Source organism: Nannospalax galili, unplaced genomic scaffold (assembly GCF_000622305.1).
Source record: "Nannospalax galili isolate Female #2095 unplaced genomic scaffold, S.galili_v1.0 scaffold351, whole genome shotgun sequence".
Classification (NCBI taxonomy): domain Eukaryota; kingdom Metazoa; phylum Chordata; class Mammalia; order Rodentia; family Spalacidae; genus Nannospalax; species Nannospalax galili.
This window is the reverse complement of record NW_008330327.1, coordinates 2483125-2504546: the sequence shown is the minus strand read 5'-3', so window position 1 is coordinate 2504546 and position 21422 is coordinate 2483125. Positions and strand designations below refer to the sequence as shown.

Below are 21422 nucleotides of genomic sequence, written 5' to 3'. Positions count from 1 at the left end.
GATATAAAGTCATCAGGTAGATTTCAATGGTAAGGTTTTCCACATCTACTAATTATTAAGGAGCAAATATTTATGCTTTGAAGAATTATTTTTTTAATCATTATACTTTTTAAAAAATTTTAATGACTACATGATTAGAAGCTTTTCACTACAGCTTTAACATATTCAGTAACACACTCCAGAGCAGCAGTACATCTCTTTCACAAGTGGGTGCAAGTTTCTAGGTTCACAGTTGAATTAATATAGTTATATATTATTGAACTCAGTATAAGCCCTGTAAGACATAAAATTGGATGAGTTTTTAACCTTTAAAAAAGAGCTCCATTTCATTCTAGAATATATTGTTCCTTGTAGACAGACTCATTGCTTTTGCTACTAACATCAAGATGTTGGTGCTTGCATCTCTAACCTGTATGTATCAGATTATTACTAGTCATAATCAATTGCACTTGGATCCTTTTGGATCCTTGGCGCCCGTGCACGTATGTCTATAAAGTCATCAGGCAGATTTCAATGGTAATGTTTATCACCTCTACTAATTAGCATGATATAAATTTCCATGCTTCCTCCTCAAATATAATACATTTTTTAACATTTTTTGTGTGCGTGCATGCGTGTGTGTGTGTGTGTGTGTGTGTGTGTGTGTGTGTATGTATGTGTATCATATAGAACATCCCAAACCATCTCATTCGACTATACATCCCCTTTCCAGGTAGCACCCTCCCATAGCCTCCCTCCCATCACTAGAGCCCTTATACTCTGATATCCCTGTTACTGTCTGCTGTGTTGTCGGCACCCCAGCCATTCCCCACTACTTGCCCTCTGGTGAATCTAGTCTGCCTACCTAGGGCTCTTTGTTTTAGGAGGGTCAGCTTTCCTCATCTAGCAGCAATCACCTGTCAATAGATTGGGGTCTGCTGTTCATTTTCCCAGTTCTATGCTGGGTTACTATCTGGGAGTCCCTTGGGCCACCCTGGCCAACAACTCAAAAGAAGGTATTGCCTGTCTGGCATTGTTGCTTGTTATGTAGCCTTTAGCTATGCATATGGACTCTTAAGAAATTATATTGGCCTCTTTAATCTTTGGTTATACTTTCCTTTTGGGTGTTTAATGCCATACAGCTGGTCCAGATAAAACCAACTTATTTTTACTGCTAAGGTCATTTGAGGATCTGTTCCTCAGGGGTTACATGGGCTTGGGAGGAGCCCCTGGCTCCTTTCTTTTACCAGTTCTGCCTATGTGAAGATAAGTCAGAGGTCCTGCTCGACCATGGTTGGCTTTGCTTGGAAGCATGGAGGAAATGATTCCTCTGTGTTGACCCTCCTCTTTGTAGACTGGACACTGGTTCAAGTCCATCTTGTGGGGTCTCCTTGGCCTCCTTGATCAAGAGGATAGGTGACCCACCACCATTATAGGACATTTTGAGAGATGCTCATAGTCTCCTGGAACTAGTCGACCTAGGAGGGCAAGGAGCAAAAAGTGTCCTTTATGTCTCTCTGACCAAATTATTATAGGCCTCAAAGTATGTCTGTTAAACACCCAAGAAGGTTAGTTCCACCAGTCTGGTACTTTTAATTACTGTGTGTTATGTACATAAATCTTGGGCAAAGACCAGTTGTTCTCACATAAACCTCACCTCTACATATATTTCTTGATCTGCTATGTATAATTTGTCAGTAGGTTGTAGGAGTAATATGGTTCCTTCTGGTTTTCAAAACTATCAGGCATTGTTTATCTCTCTCATTGTCTCACCCCTCCATCATGGTTTTCCCACTTAAGGTGCCCCCATTTCCCCCCTTTCTCCCTTACTAATACCCTTCTCCTATGGTCCTACCTCTCTTGAGCTCCTTCTTTCCCCTTATCCCCTAGGTTCCTTGTATACCCTTCCCTCCCCCCTCCCTTAAACTAACCCAATTTTTATCTGGAATTTTTACTCTGGAAATACTACACATGAATTCCTGCTCTCAAAGTACTTGCTTCTAACTCAGAATTGTGAGAAAGAGAGATTATGGAGGACAATGTGTTTCTGTAGGTCAGAGATGCGTCTGGTTTGCATTGCCCAAACTTTGCACTGTGTTTTATACACAGTGAGTGATAGGCTGTGCCAGCAAAATAAGGAAGTGTGAGAAAAGGGAAATTGTAGTTATGGAGTACGAAATACAGTTGTATTCCACATCCAAAAGCATGTCCTGATGAGCTGTGCACTACTTCCCTTACAGGAATATTTTGTTTCTCTGTATTTTCCTTTCATGTGTCTTATGACAGAACTAGAAGTATATATTGCTGCTTGATTTTGCTGTTGTGTATATGTCCTGTGGAAGAAAAATTACTCGTTACTTCCTCCGTAGAATCGTTTAAGTCTGCTTTCCTTATTTCTCAGGCCCCTCCCTGCTTGGCCGTGGGTACAGTTTGCTCTTTTGCTGGACTCCATGGTCTTTACACGTAGGCTCTTCTTTCGTATCGTTTAAGTAAGTTTTATATCGCTATAAAAATACCTGAAATAATTCACTTAAGAAAAGGTTTACTTTGGCTCACAGTGAGGGAAGTTCTGGCCCACGATTATTTGGCTCTATTGTTTTGGGCCTGTTGCAAGGCCGCACATTATGTCAGGAATCCGTGGTGGGACCAACCACTCACATCACAAGCCAGGGAGGGAAGAGAAAGAAGAGACTGAGCGCCCACAGCCTCCTGAGGAGCGTGTCCTTGCTGGCCTGAAGACCGTGTGTTATGCTCCACTACACATCGCCTTCCCGTCGCACCTCTCTGGGGGCCAGTCTTGAATGGGCCTTTGGGGAACAGTCACTGTACAGGCTGTAGTACATATTAAGTGATAAGGGAGGAAGAATATGTTTTCCATTTTTAACTTTTCATTGAAACAAAGAATTCTTCCTAAAAAATGTGCTCCCTCACAATTGGATGCTTTTTTGTCTAAAGCCCACGTGACAGGTCCCAACTGAGTGCTGCGGTGTTTTCCTGTCTATAATTTGCTATCTCACTACGATGTTTCGGTGTTCATGGCAGACACTTACTGATCTGTAGAATTCACTTGACCTTAAGTTCCAAAATAAAAGCAGCTGTAGTTTTAAAGAAGAGAGAGTTCAAGTATGTTAGACATAATTATGTAGTGAGATAGTGAAGAAATTCCCAGAAGTGGTTTAATGAGAGCCAAATTCCTTTCCTTTCAGGGATGCTATAGAAGCCACTATATATAGAAATAGGAAAGGGTTTCCCTGGAATGAATTCATGATAGACACAATTCCTTTTTGATAAAAATCTGTGTAAAAGTTACTTTCCCAGTGTGGTAGTTTGAATAAGAATGTCCCCCATGGGCTCCAAGTATTTGAACACGTCTCTACTTCAGTGGTGCTGTTTTTGGAGGTCTGGGGAGTGTAGCCTTGCTGGAAGAGGCACATCACTGGGCTGTGCTTTAGCCCCACCCACCTCCATTCTGGCTCTCTGCTTCCTGTACCTGCTGGAATATGTGAGTGTTCAACTTTCTGCTTGGCTGCCTCCTGCCATGCCTCCCCACCATGATGGACTCTTATCCCTATCCCTCTGAAACTGTAAGTCCCGTAAACTCTTCCTCTATAAGTTCCTTTGGTCAGGATGTTCATCACAGCAACAGAAAAGTAACTAATACACCAGTGTCTTGTAATTTGCATAAATTTGTGAGTTTCAGTATGTCTACTTGTGAGCTTTCATCCTGGTCTGGAACACTAGAACTCAAGTTCCTCTAGATTCCGAGAACCTGTGCTCACATTCAAGCAGTGCTTTCCCCCATCGTCCGTGATTTGACTTGAGGGATTGACTTGATCCGTGTGGGCTTCTTTAGAAAGAGAACCAAGCCGTGGTTTGCCTGGGTCTTTCCCAACTCATTTTGCTATTCTTGCTTTCTGCAGTGGTTGCTGGTGAGAATCTGTTTCAGAATGGACTGGTTTGAGACCTGCTGTTGTGGGAAGGATATCTTCTCTTCCTCTGCACTTTATTGATGTATCAGAGGCTCAAATAGACAATTTCCTTCTCCTAATGGAACACTTTAATGAGCTAAAAAGAACTTGTAAGGCATTCTTGATAGTGATTTTAAAGCTCTTAAACATTAAACATTTTGTTGTATTGAATGGTGTTGGCAAGGGATGATGAGTGTTCCATCTTGTGGGCATAGCTATCTCAAGTCTGTAGCCTTTTCTATAAGGCACATCAGAACAGTGATCAGCTGACAAAGGGTCTGTTAAGGTATCTATGAAAAAGCAAAGCCAACTATATATCCAAAAGAAAAGGTGAGAATATTATTGCATATGAAAGAGACACGATCACAAAAAGATATGTATCTGAGCAATCTCTTTTTATCGTTAGTATTAGTAGATGATTTAATGTCTGATAGAGACCTACTGGAACTTCAGGTTGCTTCACAAATGAAGAAATGGTCATATCCTCATGTTAATTGTGTTCAGTAATGTGAAATAAGAAACGAATGTTTTTAAAATCCCAACAATCTCTTGGTGTGACCACCCCCACCCCATCACATGCTTCACTTAGTTGATTTTTCTTTCTTACTGATGTATCTCAGCCCCCTGAAGAGGATAGACATCATAAAACTAGAAGTTGAAACAAGCTAGATGATGATAACTGGAAAATGGAAAAATGGGCCTGTGGTGAGCCAGCACAGAGACCTGTGCAACCCTGTCCCTGGACATTCTGTTACTTTAGATATTATGGACAGATTTCTGTCCTTAAAGTGTTTACTTTAGGCATTAGAAATCAAAAAAGTACTTCCTAAATGGCAAAGATTATATCTAAGAAAGGTTTCGCTCTGTGGATATACTTCTTAAGAAGGGATCCTAATAGTGTTTGTATTTCGATTGTCTTTGGTAGAACCCTTCCTTGTTTCACAGGTGGATGAGGACGGCTGAGTGATGTGAAGTGCTTCTGCCTGTATTTACCGTCACTTAGGGCCTTGATATGACACGCTCAGCCAAGTGTGGGACTTGTGAGGCCCTAAGGCAGGTGTAATAGCAACAACATATAATTCGTCTTCCCTCATATTTTTTCCCACAGCTAAAAAGAATGCCAGTGTAAGATTTACTGTGGTATAGAAAGTGAGTGATTTAATGTGGCGTAGACAGCAAACATACTTGTCCCTTCGAGCAGTGTAAGGCTGTAGGATGACAATACACGAAAGTTTTTTTTTTTTCTCCAATTACCTTTAAGAGCTTTTTTGGTATAAAATATGGTCTCCTTTCAGTGCAGTAATTTAGCCCAGTGAATCCTTCTCATCTTGAAGTGGCCAAAGTTTCATCGTTAGGGATTCTGTATTATGAAAGAAAAATAAATTAACTAAGCACCAAGCATTTTTTTTGGAACAGAATACTTAAGTTTTGCAGTTCAGCTTGTCTAGTTGTAAAATAGTTCAACATGTGTGTTTGTTGTTGTATTGACTCTTGATTATCAGCATTCATTATTGATTTGATTGCAAACTTTTGTGTGAAACCTAAGAACTCTTTGAGAGTGGTAGCCATAAAATGTTTTGGATATTTGTTTATACCTGTTTATTTTTCCTTAGTAAATGTGGATGTTTAAATCTGTTCATTCAGTTACTGAATTTAATAATTTATTTATTTTCAGCAGAAAACAATAGGTTTAATGCTGGTGGTGTTTCTTTCAAGCCTTTGCCCTATTGCTGTTTTGTAGAATGCTTAGTTTTATTCTTGATTTATAACTACTAAATGTGGATAACGTCATCCTTACCTCCCACAGGGCTGTAACAGGCATTGTTTGTAGATAACCTTTGGGGTAACAGACCTGCCTCCAGTTGTAACAACTGGTCTTCAGAGACTACTGTGTGGGTTTTCCATGTGGTGTGACAGGAAGATGATAACATTTAGCAAAAGACAGGTTAGATCTGATTTTATGTGATACAGCTTCTCACTTTTCTGGATTCTAAAAAAACCAACAATTCTTAGCCTGTAACATACAAGCATCACCTGGGAATTCTACTAAAATGAGAACTGAGATTCTGTGGGTCTGGAGTCTGACATGATGACTGGTCCAAGGATCTCTGAGTAGTGTGCTTGCTTGCTTGCTTGTTTTTATTTATTTATTTATTATTTTTATTTTTTCTTTATAAAGTACATATGAAATGTTTAATAAATTGCACACACACACACACACACACACACACACACACACACACACCAGGCCCTCCAGACAGGATAATTACTGTCTAGGCCACCTCAAAACCTAGGATATTTCTTAGAATTTATTACAGATTTCCTAATCACTACTTAAACTTGTTATGTCTTCAAATGTAGATACAGAAACCTGCTTGAGAACCATTGTCAGTGGTCATCTTTTATTTACCTAGAATAATCCTGAAGGATCTTAAGATCCAAAATAAAGATATTAAGGTCTCTATGGAGGAATGATGTGCATTATCCAGGGAGGTATGGAGCATGCATTGGTTAAGAATGGGGCATTTGGGGACTGGAGAGATGGCTCGGCAGTTAAAAGCATTGGCTACTCCTACAGAGGACCCAGGTTCGATTACATAGTGACTAATTGCTGTCCCTAACTCCAGTTCCAGGGGATTTGACACCCTCTTCTGACCTCCATGGGCATTTTATGACATGGATGCACTTAAATACATGCAGGCAGTGCACTCATACCCATAAACAAAAATAATAAAAAAGAATGGATCGGGGCTGGAGTGGTGGCTCAGCGGTTAAGAACGCTGACTGTTCTTGCAGAATTCCAGGGTTCGAATCCCAGCACCCACATGGCAGCTAACAACTGTCTGTAACTCCAGTCCCAGGGGATCTGACAGCCTTGTCTGTTTCCTGAGGGCACTGCACGACATGGGTGCACTTACCTACATGCAGGAAATACATGCATACACATAAAAATAATAAATAAAATATATTTTTTAAAAAGAGCGGGTCATTTAATCTTTAGCACGTTGTTTATGTTAGGCAGGGAAGTAGGAGTAGGATGAGGGAAGGTGGCCAGACTTGATTTTATCTTTCATTATATGCATTTAATTTTGAAGCATATATAACACAGGTTTTGTGTGCTTTATCCAAAATGTATAGAATAAATGTTTTGGGTTTGGAGTAGTTGTGTATGTTTGAGAACACATGCATGTCTGTGTGCGTGGAGGACACAGGTCAGCCTTGGGTGCTAAAGCATTCCTTAGAAGCCACCCACTTTGCCCCGCCCTTCTTTTTTGATTCAGGGTCACCTGTAGCCTCAACTGACCTGGAATTTTGTGTAAACCAGACTGACGTTGATCTCACAGAGATCTGTCTGCCTCTGTCACCCTTGTGCTGAGATTAAAGGCTTGTGCCACCATGCCTGTTCTTGTTTTCTTCGTGAGACAGGGTCTTTTATTGGCCTGGAGCTTGCTGAGTAGACTTGGCTGAATGGCTAGTGAGCCCCAGGGATCTGCCTATGTTCCCCTCCGTTACTGGGATGGTAAGTGCACACTGTTAACTTTTTTATGTGGTCTGTTGAACACATGTCCTCTGCCTCCACAGTAAGTACTTTACCTACTGAACTATCTTCCCAGCCCATGAAAGTCATCCATATTTCATATGCACCATATGTGCATAGCCTGAAGCTGATTTTTATATAATGTTTTAATTTTGCATATGTTTTGACCACAACAATCACAGGTGGTCAAGTGTATAATTCTCTACTTGTGGCATTATGCTGACACTCAAACATACCAAATTTTGGAGAATTAGGAGTTAGATGCTGAATTAGGTGTGTTTGGCCTAAATTTCTGTTAACTCTAGTGGTATTACCAGCATTAGTTCCTGTGCTTTTATTTTTGTGTCTTTGAGATATTTCAAAATTAGGAATAAAAATGTGCATGATAAATAGATTACTTTCACGTACAACTTATCAGATATCGTCTTAGGATAAACCTCTTCCCTTCTGTTCTTTGTTCAGTTCTGACAAAGGAATACCCCTTATAGTCTCCTTTCCTCCCTCTTGTCCAGACATGAAAACGGTTTCATCAAAGACCTTTTCATAGGAGGTAAATATTCATCTTCAAGCTGATTCTTTTATTTAAGATTTATTTACTTATTACTGATGTGTATGTGTGTGCATCTGTGTGAGTGTGTGAGAACATACATGAGGGTGCCTATGGAAGCCAGCATTGGGCATTGGATCCCCTGGGGCTGGAACTGCAATGGGTACTGGGACCTCAACTCTAGTCCTGTGCAAGATCAGCGACTGCCTGTAAGTGCTGAGCCGTCTCTCTACCCGTCTGATTCTTATTTTAATAGAAGAAAATAGTATAAATATTTATAGTCGTGTGTACAATTCTAAATTTGCTAAACGGCGTTCTAAATTTCTGCTTTTACTCCCTTTCCATAATGTGCCCACCATCCTTCTGTCAGTCTTCTACATGGCTTCCAGGGGATTCATCTGTGGGCTGGGTTTTGTAATTTTATATTTCTAGATACTTTATAACATTATTTTAAAAACATTTTATGTTACTTAGTAGTGGTATTTACCTCCTAGGTCTGCCTCCAGGCTCCTAGTTTTTCTTATTCCACATTGGGCTGGAAAATTTAGAACTCACACTTTGACCTTTGTCTCTGCTTGCGTTCCCCAACATTAGACTCCCAAGTCATATAAACAGTGTTCTTTGCTTCTGAGGAACAGACAGTCCTACCCAGCAGAGTCAGTGTAGTGTGGCAAGTGATTTCAGGGAAGTGACTACCTTCTGTGTAAGAAAAACAGCACACTCTTATTTCTCAGAAAGCCTCCTTGCCTCCCTGAGTCTCAGCCCCTTTCTGCCCTCCCCATGTCCTGAGTGGCTTATGCCTGTTCCGACTCAGCCAGTGGGAAGCTCACTTTGTCTTCTGCCTGAAGGAATCTCCTTACCTTCCTTCACTGCTGAGGGCAGTCCAGTGTTTGATAGCACACATCTCAGAAGCCACCGAGGACCTAGTTCAGGTCTCGTGCCCTTTTCTCAGCTGCCGTGTTTTCTGACCCGAACCATTCGGTGTCCTTCTTGTTGAGAGTTTATGTTCCTACAGTACACTGTGGGTCTAAGCTCCTGCATATGCCCTTTCTCCTTACTCTGCCCAGATCATTTGCTCATTTGCTCACTAAAACCCTCAGAACAGGTTCGCTGGGTACTGCAGAAGGCCATCAGCCAAAGAGAACTCTTAAGGAAGTTTCTAGGCCTGGGGGAGCTGAGTAGAGTGATATACTTCAGGGTGTGATAAAGGCAGTCATCGAAGGACAAAGCACATGAGTGGTGGGAGCACCTCCGCAGCCTCAGGGACAGTGGCCTGATATCAGGGCAGCCCTCCTGGAGCCTGTGATGGGGAAGATTGGCACATGAACCGACTTTAGCCAGATGAAGAAGGAGGGGTTTGGAGGCAGAGAATGTGACAGGAACAGGTATCAAGTCACATGAGATGATAATATAGTGGGGCATGGGTTGGCTAAGCTTTGGGGTAGAGCCATGCCTAGAAGTCACTGTTAACCACCATTGTAGAGATAAAGATTAGCCAGTGCCCAAAATGCTTGAGTTAGGTACCCGAAGCAAATAGGGCAGTGAGTGCATGGCAGTGTTTAAACTTAGACTGCTTCAGGTCCAAGTCAGTGTGCTACTGCTGAGAGCAGAAGGAGAAAGTTTGTGTGTGAGCATGTGCACAGGCCATTCAGGAGTTTTCTGGAGCCTTACTCTGAGGATTCAGCTCTTTTTAGGGAAGGTACATGTGGGCATTTATGAATGTGGATGCCTATTTGTGTTTGGGCTTCAAAGTCCTGCGAGATGCCTTTGTTTTCTCCAGGTAGTCTCCTTACCACTCACTGCGTGGGAGTCTTCATTACCAGTTCCTAAAACTGTTTAACGAGGGTGTGTTTTTGACTTTGATTTTGATTCAGCTTCCTGCTTTATGTGCTGATACCCAAGTAAAGATTCAGAATCGGAATATTCACGGTAACTATTAAAACCAATGACAGTGACCTTTCAGTGGAAGAGACTGCTGCAGGGGAAACCCAGAACAGAAGGCTACAGGGATCCCCTGGGGCCCGAGGCTAGAGGAGGCTCTGCTGGCTGCTGCTTTTCACCTTTGGCCACGTTTTTGTGGTGGTAGATATGAGTCCTAGATAGGCATAACTTGATTCGCCTACCTGTTGGACACTATGGCTAGTGATCCATGTATACTAAGGTAATTCACAATTTGACAAATACCATGGTCTTATCATGAAGACCTGACTGGTTAGCTCTCACTTTGGAAATATCCCTGTGTTCTTCTTAGACTGAGTTGCAGACTCCTAAGAACTTCCTCTTCACCAAAGCATAAACTCGACTCTGTCTTGACTTGCCTTCTAGTCCGGACTATTCAGGGAGATAAAAAAAAATGCACGTTTCCAATCTTTGACCATGTTTGAGAAGAGGGACTGAGTTAGTGTGGGTAGTAAACTGAAAAGTGTTAAAACCTAGTGTTTTAATTCTAACCACTTCCCCCAAACACTGTTAGCAGTACTTGCAACAACATGCAAGTCTGGCACATCTGGTCCATCTGAACACTATCTGTGTTCATCATGTTGCAATTATGTGGGCAGATCATGGGGGATGCTAGTAGAGGAGAGCAGGGTGTGGCAGTAAGGCTCTTCATGCCTCCAGTACATGGTCCTGTAGTACTCAGAATATCAAGCTTTGGAGGTTATAAAAATGACAATATTTTAGCTATCTAAATGCAATTTCTAGTATAGAAATTGCATTTAGATAGCTATGATGGAAATGTGGTAAATTTTCACCTGTTATCTTTGGGCTAGTCCATGGTTTCTTAACCTTGGCACTCAACAATTTTTCTGGTTCCAGCCCCTCATGGGTAGGCTGTTTGAGGCGTTGTTGAATGCTCAGCAGCAGCCCTGGCCTCTGTCCACTAGGTGCCAGTAGCACTCTGTGGTCTTCTCTAGACACATTGCTAACCACTGGAAAAGCTCCTTAACAGTAGGTGTGTTTGATATCCTTCTGATACAAGGAGAGAATTTAGCTGTCTTTTTGGTACCAAACCTCAAGTGCATGTTGACTATACCATCAGCACTAAAGACTCTTTTGGACTTTATTTACTGCCCTCTTGGAATAGTGGACAAAATGTCCAACATAATGACTGCAGGTCAGAGGCAGTGGATTTTGGTTAGACGTGTGGTTCAATTTCTTAATAGTGTCAATATTGTAATAAATGCCCAGTACATCAGTGATAAATGCCTAGTATCAGTTTTTGCATCTCTAACTTGAGACCAGAGTAGCTACCTCATAGGGTTCCTGTTTCCGTAAGCATCAAACACCTGGCACTTGGCAATGTGTGACTCAGTGGGAACTTGGGCAGTACAGGGAGCTGAGAACAGAATACGCAAATGCCTCTGGAATGCTTTGTTTCCCAGCCCTTTGGTTTCCCTTGCTTCTGAGTATTTATTTAGGCTGACATTCTTTTGCCCTGAGATGCAGGATTACAGGAAGCACAGGGTTCTCTGCATAGTGCTCTGAGCTTCCTTGGGTGTGTGGCCCAGCATGTTCTCACTGGCCATCCCCTGGAGGGAGAAATGGTGGGAGGCTTGGCTTCTGATGGCTCCCCTGTTCTAGTCACAGAAAGTGGTGTTCAGTGGTGAGAGGAGGTGAAATCCAGTGCTTTATGCTTGTATTCAGCAGTCAGTACTAGATGGCATAGTCTTTGATGAGACTGGCATGAAGCTGTGTGTCTCCTGCCTTCAGAGTGAGCAGAACCAATTGTTTTCTTTCTCTGGAACTACTAGACTAAGCAGCTTGGATTTTTTTTCTCCCTAGAAGTATTGTTTTGGGATACACAGCTCTATTCTCTAGAGCCGTGGAAGGAAATGAATCTCTGACCTCTTTTGGCCTCCCTGAGATGGTGTTTGCATTTCTCAGTTAGTCAGCTGCACTCAGACCTCCAATTGTGGTACTTAGGCCATTAGTGGATATCCTTTGGTTGTATGGATAGAGAATAGATTTCCATTTCTGAGAAAGCAACAGCTTTCACTCCCTAGCCAAATAGCAACCACTTACCTGTATGTTTGTTTAAGATCTGGGATTGTATAGCCAAAGGGAAAGAATATAAATGCCCAGGACTTTTAGAGGGAATGGAAAAATTGCACTGAAGTGGTTCCCATCTACTTTTAACCTCGAAGTGCTGTGGCTGTTTCCCTGTTTTGTCTATCAGTCCCCACTGGAGGAATCAGTACCCTCTGATTTTAATGAATTAGATTTCGACACTAACTTGCAAATTGAGCAATACTTAAAGAATCTGTTTTTCTAAGAGAACAGCTGTATAACTTTCAGAATTGGTAGAATTAAAATGTGGAATCAAAATGTGGGTGGTGCATCTTTATGAAGCTTAAAGGTGACCTCAGGGTGCATTTGAAATCAAAGACTTTCCTTTAATCCCTGACCTACAGACTAGACTCATTATTGAATGTATATATCTTTTTTAGACCATTCTGTTTGGAATTATTTCATTTTTCTCCAGTGAATTTCAAGTGATCCGTGAAGTATGCCAGAAGAAAATTGTCCTGGTCATGCTATGCCCCATGTGGCTATTAGATGCCATTTCACTCTTGGCTTGATGTAATGTCTGTGTGAAGTAATCTAATAACATTCTTTCTGCTGGTAACTGGCACATATATTTCATGCTTAAGCTCACGACTTCCTTATACCTTCTTTTTTTGCAAATGTATGTGTGGTGTGATCATGTGTGTATAGATTCACGTGTGGGACTGTGTGTGTGTGTGTGCTTGTGTGTGTGTATGTGTGCTTTTTAGTGCTGTCATTATGAAGCGATATTTTCCTTTTGTTTGCTCAGATATTTTGTGGATATTAGTTACCAAGTAGTGTATTTGATGTTGAGGATAAAGTGAAGAAAGACACTGATGTGGCTCCAGCCCCCTTGGAACTCACAGTTTGGTCTTCCTGATTTCTAGCAGTGCCCCCTGCTTTCGGCCCTGCAGCTCTGTCAGTTCCCCTGCAGCTCTGGGTCATTTGCTCTGTGTCTTGTGGAAGTTGGGAGGGGAACTGTCTGACACCAGTGCTCACTGCACTGGTTAATCCTGCCTCACCTCGACTCAGTTACTGCTGTGTCTTGGCTTGTCCATCACATCTACAGCCATAGCTGCCATTCATTGAAAAGCCCTCACACTGCACACATAGACAGCCCGGTTAACTTTAGCTTTTCTTTCCAGTTGAGTATTCAGTACTTTATGTAATACAGCTAAAGCACAACAGAAAAAACCCAGCAGCACTCAGAGCCCGAGCCCCACCAGCCCTCCTGCATCCCATCCCTCCTCCTTCCTGGCCATCTTCCACCCAGAGCTAGCCCTGCTTTGAATTTTGCATTTTTCATTTTCTCATTTTTTTTTCCTAAAAAAGAGTTTATTTTAATTCTCTGTGTGTGTTTGTGTGTCTGTCTGTAGATATGTGCATGCATGTACAGCTGCCCTCAGAAGCTAGAGATGGTGGATCTCTGGAGCTGGAGTTCCAGGCAGTTGTGGGCCTCTAGTCATGGGATGCTGGGAACAGCACTCAGGCCCTCTGGAAGAGCAGTACAGTACTCCCCCCTTAACCTCTGAGCAGTCACTCCAGCCCCTCATTTCCTCCATTTTTAAAACAAATGATTTTAACTCATGTGTATGTGACTTCCTTTGTAAAAATTTTCCAGGACTTAAAAAAAATACTAATCATTATTATGTTTCTAAAGTTTATCACTTTAGAAAATGAATTGGAGGTACTTGGTGGGAATGAACACTCATCCTGTGGTGGAACATTTTAACTTCTAGGGGAGACTACAGAATGTTTGCTGATATGATGTGTATCATGGAAATACTGTTAGTAATAGCAAAAATGTCCAATTAGCCCAGATGATTGTTGACTAGAGAATGGATGTGATAAACTATTTATTCATTTAATTTTTTTCTCTAGTAAAAAGAATGAATGGATGAAGTCTAACTGTGAACTTTAAAGTCTTCAGGTAGTCTCGGTGAGATAGAATCCTCATTTTGTTGAGAAGAACAGTCCAGGACGCCTGAATAAATCATTCAAAGTGGTCTTCCCACTGTGTCCTGAACCAAGAGTTAAGTTCGGGTTGTTGCCATTTTGAAGCCTTAACTAGTAGGGAATATTATATTCAGTTAAAAATTTCTTTTTCCTTGTTTGTTCTGTCTGGGGAGTACGTTTCATGTTCTCAAGTGACCCAACAAATGATTCGTAGCAGAGGTATGGTTGTTGATGAATGATCTAAAAGATCCCCATTCACACAATGAAAAAACCTAGTATGTTGAGCACTTTGCCACAGGCAGCACCCAAAGCACCTGTAATTGTGACTCTCCTCTTCGAAGCCTTTGGTCACTGCAGTATCTAGTCTGTGAACTCTTACCTGGTGGCAGGCTGCCTCCAGCAAGTGGCCGAGATGCCCAGTGAAAAGAAAGCTGACAGACATAGATGTCACTGACTGTAGCCCTGCTTTCCCCTGCTGTCACAGCCCCCAGATCTCCGCTGATGGGTGGAAGAAGCCCCTTCCCTGCGGTGTGTGGGTCTGCTGAGGCTGCCCCAGCACAGGTATAGTGGGCTTTCACATAGCTCCAGAATGCACTGACACGGACAACCTGTGGAACAGTGCAGGACGGAGGGTGCAGTAGATACTTGTTGGCTTGGGTAGATCAAATGTTGCATGTGCAGCTTATTAGCTTTTATTGGGTATTTTGGGTCCAGTAATCACGATTGCAAAGTAAAGCAAAACGTTTACCTTCCTAGCTACCTTCTTATGGTTCTATCATTTGGTTCTGTCAGAACTGAGCAGGAGCAGGAGATGTTTCAATCTCAGTATGTCCTGAAGGTTTTCTGTCCCTGTAAACTGATGAGAGTCATGCGCAGGGTCCTTCAAGAATGAGCAACTGAGTATGTCAGACACCCGCAAAGGAATAATGGGAATACCCAGCTGATTTGCTTTCATACCATCACGCTGGAGAGATGAAATCTAAATAGAGCAAAAGCAAACTTTCTGGGCAAAGGTGTGCACAGCCCTGGTCTGCCTTTGATTGTCTCTGGCACCTTGGTGTGGCTGTAGCCTGCTGATCTCAGGTGAAATGCCACCTTTTCAGGAGCCTTTCCTCTTAGTGTGTCAGCCACACCCCTACCTTGTATTCTCTAGCCTCTCACCATGTGTATTTTCTTTACAACTCTCTTTACTACTTAAAACGATATTTTCAACTTATTTCCTCTCCCCAGTTGTACGCATACCAGTCTCCCCAAAGGTGAACTGCGTGAGAACAGAACTTAATTTCTTTTTCATGGCTTTTAGGGAGACTCAGAACAGTGACTAACACGTACTAGAGGCTCAGCGAATATTTACATACTTCATGTTAATAGGTGTGGGCAAATTAAGCACTTAATTTCTTAGCTAGCAAATGATGAGTTTGTTCAGGATTTCTAAAGTTTCAGAATACGTGCTTTTCTGAATCGCCACTTCCTTTAAGTATAATAGGTAAATTGTGTAGATACCCGTTATAAACCTCTGGTCACAAAATTGGAATAATTATAATTTTGATTTATTATTCATTTTTAATCATTGCAGTGTTCAGTCAGGGTTTACTGTTTAACATTTGATTTTGCTATTATCTCCTTCAACACAACGTCATAAAAAGCCAGGCCCTTGATGGTAAGCCTCTACCTGCAGCTGAGTGTGTGGCCCACCTGGAGCCCTCTGTCATGGAATCTGAATCCTGTTTCCTTCAGTTTCCCCTTTTCTATTTTACAGAGCTTTATAACATCTATATGTAGTCCTAAAAGTGAGTGTGTGTGTGTGTGTGTGTGTGTGTGTGTTGTGTGTGTATGTGTGTGTGGTTGTATGTTGTATATGTAGGCGTGTATATGAAATTTTGACTTTTTAAAAGTATTTTTACTACATTATTTACTTGTTTGTTTGTTTGTTTGTTTATGGGGTGGGGCATGTGCATGCTTAGGTGTTAATCTGGCAGTCAAAGACAACCTATGGGAGTTGGTTTTCTCTTTCCACTGCATAGTTCTGAGGATTGAACTTAGGTCCTCAGGTTTGGCATCAGATGCCTTTTCCTGCTGAGCCATCTTGTTGGCCCAAAATTTTGATTTTTTTTTTTGACCTGTAATCTTTTGTGGTTTTTGAATATAGCCTATTGACACATATATGTATAAATACATAAAATCTGATTTTACATATACAAGCTGAGTTTCTCCTACTCCAAATGCTTGGAATCAAAAGTATTTCATATTTTAGGGCATTTGGATTTTGAAATGTTTGCATAGACTTTACTAGTGGGACATTAATCTGTAAATCTAAATGCTTACAAAATTTCAAATTTTAATGTATTTTGACTTTCTAATTTTTGAATTAGGGATTATTAGTCTGTATTCATTCGAATTTCAGTGTTAACTGTTGCTGTAATTTATTCACCTGGGTTGGTGGTCATACTATAGTATATTTGCTTGGTTTCTTTCAGATTCAGAATTTTAGAACCTTACATATTCCATGTGCTGCAACTTCCCACCATCTAGACTAGGTCTCTGGGACAGTGCTTATACAGTCTTTTGACGTATCGTGAAAACCTAGACTTAGAAAGTTCAGCACGGCCAACATATTAAGCCTGTCAGTGTAGCAAAATATATGTGTTTTTTTTGTTTTTTTTTTTGTGTGTGTGTGAGTGTGTGTGTAAGTGTGTGTGTGTGTGAGAGAGAGAGAGTGAGAGAGAGAGAGAGTTATTTTAGTCTCACATTGCAATCATGCCTTAAGAAGCTACTCTTGTTGAGTTTTGATATGGGACCATCACACTCTAGAGGTGTGACTATTCCTTCCCTTTCATGTCCTTATTTGTGTGAAGCTGGATCTTCTTCACGATACTTCAGCCCAAACAACATTTTGTAGCAGACTGGATATGGTCCTGAGTCTGGGAACCACCTGTCTTTTGTAGGCCAGGTATTAAAGAGATTTGCAAAAATATAGAATAATGTCACTTTCCTATTTTCAAAATTTTTTTGAAAATGCTAATTTCTCACAGTATGTTATTTACATTAACATACAATGTTTTCTTTATGATGCTCTTCTAGAGTGATTTAAAATAAATATTGTAGAACTTTTCACAGCTTTAGTTTACAACATAGTAAGTATGGCTAGGTGCATATAAACAAAAGCTCCTTAAGGAAGTCATCCATAATTTTTAAGAGGGAAAGGGATTCTGAGGGAAAAAGTGTACGCATTCTGGCTAAAATATATTTAAGTGCACATTCTAATACAAGATTTTGAAAATGTGGCTACTTTGCTAATTTTAATATTTTAGCACCCAGCCTATCTGTATATGTACTGAACTCTAAACACCCCAAAGGAATACCACATGCCAATGAAAAGTAAACAGCATGAATAGCTCGCAGTCTGTGTTGCGGCTCCTACAGAGCCAGCATCTCTCGCTTTGTCCCCTTTTTGGATTTTTTTTGGGGGGGGGTGAGGAGTTAACATGTGAATCAAGCAAATACCAACCCTTATGTCTCCCTCTCATTTCTTAATCTGTGTACCCCCCATCTGTATGGTCACAGGCCCAACCCTGAATTTCAGGTTCGCTCTGGCTAGGTCCACTGTGTGGCCTGCAGGTCACATGCAGGGTGAGATGCACCCAGTGGACCTGGTTGAGAGCTGTTCACTACCTCTGCACTGGCACAGTGCAGTATTCTGTGGGAGTAATTGTACATAATCAGGAGAGGCATTCATTTCTCCTTTGTTTTCGGACCTTCCTTTTTTCCTCCCTGAGTAGTGCATTACAATTTGAGCAATTTCGTGTTGGTTTTGCTCCTGCTAGCTCCACTTCTCACTTCCTAAGTTATCAGTACAGCGATGGGAAGGGATTCTATTTGTATTGAATAGCAATAGCTGCTGTGTGCCGGGTACTAGGTGTCTTATTTTTGTTTGTGAAATAGGTCATGGAACAGAGGTAAAACAGGTTAAATAGTTTAAAAAACCCAAACAAAAGATGTTGTTCAAGGTCTCAGTGGATCCAGATTTAGCTGTTTATCTGCAAAGCTTGCTTCTTTTTCCACCAGGCCAGATTGCCTCTATAAAAATTTAAGTCCCAATAATATTGACTATTTTATATAATGCGATTATAGCCATCGTTGTGTAAACAGCCAGCCCAGGGAAGAGCAGTCCCAAATATTCTTGCATTTCCACTTGTATTTGTGCATAAATCACAGTTTTTATTGGATATAGTCTTCTAGAGACCAGGAGGTGGGTTTGAAGCCAGTCACAGCTTTCTCAGACCCCTTCCTCAAGCTTTATTAGATAAGTCCTCTTGTCTCAGAACTTCTCTCAACTCCCTTCCAAGTTGGGGACACAGAGGCATAAAGACAAGGGTTTTCTCAGTGTCACCTGGCTCCAGAGCATCAACCTGCCTGGGGAGTTGTTAACTGGAAGTCTGGGGGGATCTCTAGCATAGACAGTTATGCTAAATATCACTGTCTCTTTGCCCTTCCACACATGACCTTAGTTCAAAGGCAGAGAAGGTCTCACCTTTCTTTTTGAAATTCAATCAAGTGATCAAATTGCAGATATTTGGCTATTTTTAAATCTCTCCAAATGGCAATTTCTCGAGGTTAATGCTAATATGTTGGATAACTATTAAATTTCCTAATTTTATCTTTTTCGGGGGGGAGGGGGGTTGCTGTGATAAATCGTTCCCTTCATTCAGTTGTAATGTTTCAATTTCTTTATAAAATGGGACTTTTTAAACTAATAGTTTTTAAGGGATGCTGGGAAATAAAGTAGAGAATAGTCTAAGCATGTTTTATGTTTTAAAAATTATTAGGCTTCCATGGAAGTTACCTAATAATTACAGAAAAATAAACCATGGGGTAAACTTTATAAGTTATACTCTTCATCCTTGTCACACACAAATGAAAACTAAAACCACCCCTTAGGTATTTGTTAAATCTCAGAGGAAGAAATCAGAAGTGAAGAGTCAAGGAAGTGAAAATTAAGACCTAAGACACTAAAGCACAAGCACCATGTGGCCAATTTAATTCCTTTTTCTTTCTTTTGAAAGTAAATTGTGACTCACCATTACGCCCATGCCAGTAGCCCAGGCGGTCAGTGTTTCAGAGAAGACTTCAGGCTTCCTTGCACGAAGCAGTGCACGTTTGCTTCAGCGTTTGTGGGGTTGTGGCCTTTCATGCTCTGTATTTGTTTTCTTTCTTGAGCATTTTAGTTATTGGGCTGGCTTTGCTCTGAGGATTGCATCATAATCCAGCTGTACAAGTCTACTTTACCATATCAGTTAACTCATTTTAACTCCTCACCCGCTTATCCACAGTGCTGTGCTGCCATCAGCTTTCAGTTTTCTTAAAACAGAAATTCCCCAATTCCTAATATAGGAGCCCACAGAAGAAAATGATGTTCCATTAAAAGAGAAAAGTTAATAAGACGTAGCTTTGTCCTTGAATGTGGGGAAGTCCAGTCTCACCTGTAAAATCCGGTATTCCATTCATCAAATAAAAAGAATTTAGGAGCTTGAACACACAAAAAGCCATTTGATATTGAAATCACAGATACTCTTTTAAGATATTCTGTGTTTGATGGAATTTTCCTACTTACCAGCTCTTCCAGTCTCTGCAGTCTCTGTAGGCGAGATTGGATCAGCAACTGAGTGTAACATCTGACTGGCGTTGAGAGAAATGCACTTTGCTTCTAGCCTGTGTTGACCAGTGGGGAAGGCTGCGCTAGCTCCCAAACCAAAACATTTAAAGTGCTCTCTGAAACGTTGACGGCCCTCCAAATGCTGGAGCATCAAGCAGTACAGATGTCCACTACCCTTCAGAGGCCAGCTCTAATTTGTGCTTGTATAAATTGGATCTGATGTGGATTTGCTTAGGGTTACAAATTATCAAGGCCTGGCTAAGGTAAACAGTGTGAAAGGGTGTGTGAAGAGGGAGAGGAACCCACAGAGGGAGAGTTGCAGCCGGTGGGAGGATGGATCGTTCCCATGCTTAGCTATGACCTTTCCTGTGACGCTGAAGTAATAATAGCTCCTGCATTCTCTGTTGGGAAGCATTTTCGAGTTTCAATTCACATGACTTTGACTAACTTCTTGAAATTTGTTGGCAAAATAAAAAATAGAGTGAGAGTAGAGCACACCTGTGTATTTCCACCTGTGGAGCTGGGGCCCTATCTGTGGGTGTCCACCAGTCTTGCTCTGCACTGACAGGGCAATAAGAGATAAGCAGACAGTTTCAGAGGCTGCCAGCCACTGCCCTTGGTACATGGTTACCCTGTCCTAGGTGTGCACTGGATGCCCAAAGTGCCTAGTCTGCCCCAACCTGTAAGGGTGCATTGGGACCGTGGATCTTTCTCTAGTGTATCAGTGCATCTGAAGTACAACCTTGGGCAGCCCTCTTTCCATCTTGGTTTGTTCTGAGTATTTCTTTATTTAACAAATGGTTCCCAGGGATCTTTGCTCTTCAGGTGTACTTTGGATTAACACAATAAAAACCTCTCCAAGGGCGCCCTGCTCTGCTTTCCTGATGTGCTGGGTTCTACTTTGACTCCACAGCTCTGCCTTTGCTGTCTTTTTAAATTTCTCATTTTTTATTTCACGAGTTTCTTCCCCTGCCTCACAGACGCACACTGCTACCAGCGCTGCTTATCTTCACCACCAAAGTAAAAGTTCCTCAAACTCCTGCTTACCACTGAGTCCCCTTTATTCTAAGCGACTGTCAAACACTTCCTTTAACTTCTTTTGTAGACTTGTTGAAAGAGGGCTCTGTACTGTCTCTACTTCCCCTCACCCCTGTGATCTCTTTTCCTGCAACTTTGTGAGATACCCAGTCCTTCCTCCTGCCCTTGTCCAACCTATCAGATGTTTTAAAAGGTATTTATCTCATGACAGCATTTTCTTCTCATTGTGATAACGCACATGTTTCATCTTGACCAGTTTGGTTTCAGTTTTTGAGACGGGGTCTTGTTACGGATTTCAGGCTGGACTTAAACTTCCCATGTAGCCCAGGCAGGCTTTAAACTTGCAGTTTCATACTTCTGAACCACTGGGAGGTGAAGTTACAGGTGTGTGCTACCATACCTGGTCCATGGTCTTCTTTTTTTTAAGTTGTTTTTTTAAACTTTTTTGAGATAGAGTCTCCTGGAGCTGAGGCTGAACACTTGATCCTCCTGCCTCAACCTCCCAGGCACTGGGATTGCAGGTGTGAGCCAGCACACCTAATCCCTTGACTTTGTTTTTTTTTAACCTTTCCTACTGATCTTTTTAATTGATTTTCGCTATTATCATACAATATAATTTGATTATATTTAGATCCCTTCCCTATCCTATCCTTCACCATATTGCCGCTGCCTAATTTAATGTGTATGTGCATATAT

The 21422-nt window shown here is 41.4% G+C and overlaps 2 protein-coding genes across 15 annotated transcripts in view; one reads left to right on the top strand and one right to left on the bottom strand.

Moving 5' to 3' along the window:
- Positions 1-21422, top strand: part of Med12l (mediator complex subunit 12L) — a 343300-nt gene that overhangs the window by 142445 nt on the left and 179433 nt on the right. The gene's annotated exons all lie outside the window — the stretch shown is intronic.
- The window catches only part of P2ry14 (purinergic receptor P2Y14), a 41581-nt gene that overhangs the window by 1813 nt on the left and 18346 nt on the right, over positions 1-21422 (bottom strand). The window contains exons 1-2 of one of the 3 annotated variants that reach the window (XM_008844876.3): positions 19647-19830; positions 5202-5307 (exon numbers count right to left, since the gene is read on the bottom strand). The gene's annotated coding sequence lies outside the window, so the exon portion shown is untranslated. Of the gene's footprint in view, positions 1-5201; positions 5308-19113; positions 19413-19646; positions 19831-21422 lie in introns of those variants that run through there. The other 2 variants (XM_008844858.3, XM_008844866.3) reach the window with 2 other exon arrangements.